Raw genomic sequence first — 2,242 nt, 5'->3', positions numbered from 1 at the left:
TTTATTTTAAGAAATGACTAATATAACCAGATCGGACATGTTTAGAGCAATACATAACCAAAGGAATGCACAAAAGGGCAACCATCAAAGCACGTATAGAAGCTCGACGACTTGGCTATTTCCTCTATGCATGATATTATGGCACTAGTAGACAAAGGGTCAAATGTGAAGCACATTAGTGCCGGTTTAAATTTGAGCCGGCACTAATGTGTTCATTAGTGCCGGTTCCAACGGCTAGCCGGGCCGCTCTCATTAGTACCGGTTCGTGGCGAACCTTTAGCACCGGTTCGTGCCACGAACCGATACTAATGAGAGTGGTGGCAGGATGTTGTCAGTCTGGGGCCCCTCCAGCACCTTTAGTACCGGTTCGTGTCACGAACCAGTACTAAAGGTCATCCTACATAAACCCTTCGTGCACCCGCCGAGCTCACTCTGTTCTTCCCCTTTCCCCTCCCTCTCCGTTCTTCCCCTCTTCCTCTTGAGCTCATCACACATTTTGCCCAAAATTTGTCAAGATTTGAAGGTCCCCATCGATTGCTAGATTAGCTCTTGCAATGCTTTATATAGTGTTTAATTTGTGAGTTTAGTAATTTGGGAGGAATTATATGTGCTAGTATTTGATTTATATGCAATTTGAGGTCAAAAATAACACTTAGTTTGCATATGTAGGTGTGGTTTACTTAGTGCCTTCTAAATCTCCGCCGTAACCACCGTCGATCGCTCGCACCATCCCGTCGCCGGCACCACCTTGTGGTGAGCCTTTTATTCATGAAATTTTATATAAAAATTGATGTTTGTGTGATTTGGATATATATTTACTCGTATAATTATCTAACCCGTACGTTGTTTGTTATACATAGTGCCATGGTTTTGATATCCGTCCCCGTCGGCCCTCGTCCTTGTTATGATTCGGATGTGGTATATATATTCTCTTTTAAAACTAGTTGCATTTCGTGTTTATGACAAATTATGCCCATCAAGTTGACATAGAAATTTTTTCTAGGAGGTATGTGAACCCGAAATTCCAATCGACCCTATTGTCGAGAGGTTAAATTTAATTGAAAGAGAAAATGAGTAGTTGAAAGAAAAATTGAAAAAATTGAGGGGGAGAAGATGGAATTGAAGTTGCATGTTGCCGATGTCGTCGATGATCACAAGATCAAGATGGAGAAAATGCGCTTGAAGATTAGAAAGATTAGAAAATATGCCATCGATAGTGAGGTTTGGTATCATTATGCTGTTGGATCAATTGTTACCTTAGTTGCGATCTTGATCGCATTTGTTGTTGCATTTAAATGCTTTAGCTAGAGAGTTATTTGTTTGTTGCATTTATGTGTTGTATGAACTTTATGTATGAACTTGTATTAATTTGGTGTTTTTGGTGATGTGTATTGAAGATGAGCCGACAATGGATGTACGATGACCGATGCTCTCCCGAGTTCATTAATGGCGTGCAAACTTTTCTGCTTGCGGCTGAGGCAAACAAGCGGGCGGATGGTTTTATGCCTTGTCCATGTGATGTCTGTAAGAATGGTCAAAATTACTCTAAGTCAAGAACCATTCACGTCCACCTGTTTAAGTCCGGTTTCTCGCCCCACTATAATGTTTGGACCAAGCACGGAGAAAGAGGGGTTATGATAGAAGACAATGAAGAAGAAGAGGACGACGACAGCTATCCTGGCCATGGGTTCCCTGAATACGATGATACAACAATGGGGGAAGCAGCTGAGCCGGTAATGCGGGAAGAAGCTGAGCCGGCAATGCGGGAAGAAGCTGAAGAAGAGGCATCAGATGAGCCCGTTGATGATCTAGGTCGGGCCATTGCCGATGCAAAGAGAAACTGCGCAAGTGATTTGGAGAAGAAGAAGTTGCAGCGCATGTTAGAGGATCACAAAAAATTGTTGTACCCGAATTGCGTAGGTGACAAGAAAAAACTGGGCACCACACTGGAATTGCTGCAATGGAAGGTAGAGAATGGTGTATCTGACAAGGGATTTGGAAAGTTGCTGGTAATGATAAAGGATATGCTTCCAAAGGACAACGAATTGCCCGAGAGTACGTACGAAGCAAAGAAGGCTGTCTGCCTCTAGGGTTAGAGGTGCAGAAGATACATGCATGCCCTAATGATTGCATCCTCTACCGCGGTGAGTACGAGGATTTGAACGCTTGGCCGGTAATGCGGTGCATTGCGCTATAAGATCAGCCGCGATGACCCTGGTGATGTCGATGGCGAGCGCCCCAG

The sequence above is a fragment of the Triticum dicoccoides genome, chromosome 1A (assembly GCF_002162155.2).
Source record: "Triticum dicoccoides isolate Atlit2015 ecotype Zavitan chromosome 1A, WEW_v2.0, whole genome shotgun sequence".
Taxonomy (NCBI): Eukaryota; Viridiplantae; Streptophyta; class Magnoliopsida; order Poales; family Poaceae; genus Triticum; species Triticum dicoccoides.
The sequence above is the reverse complement of the archived record's forward strand: the minus strand, read 5'-3'. Positions refer to the sequence as shown.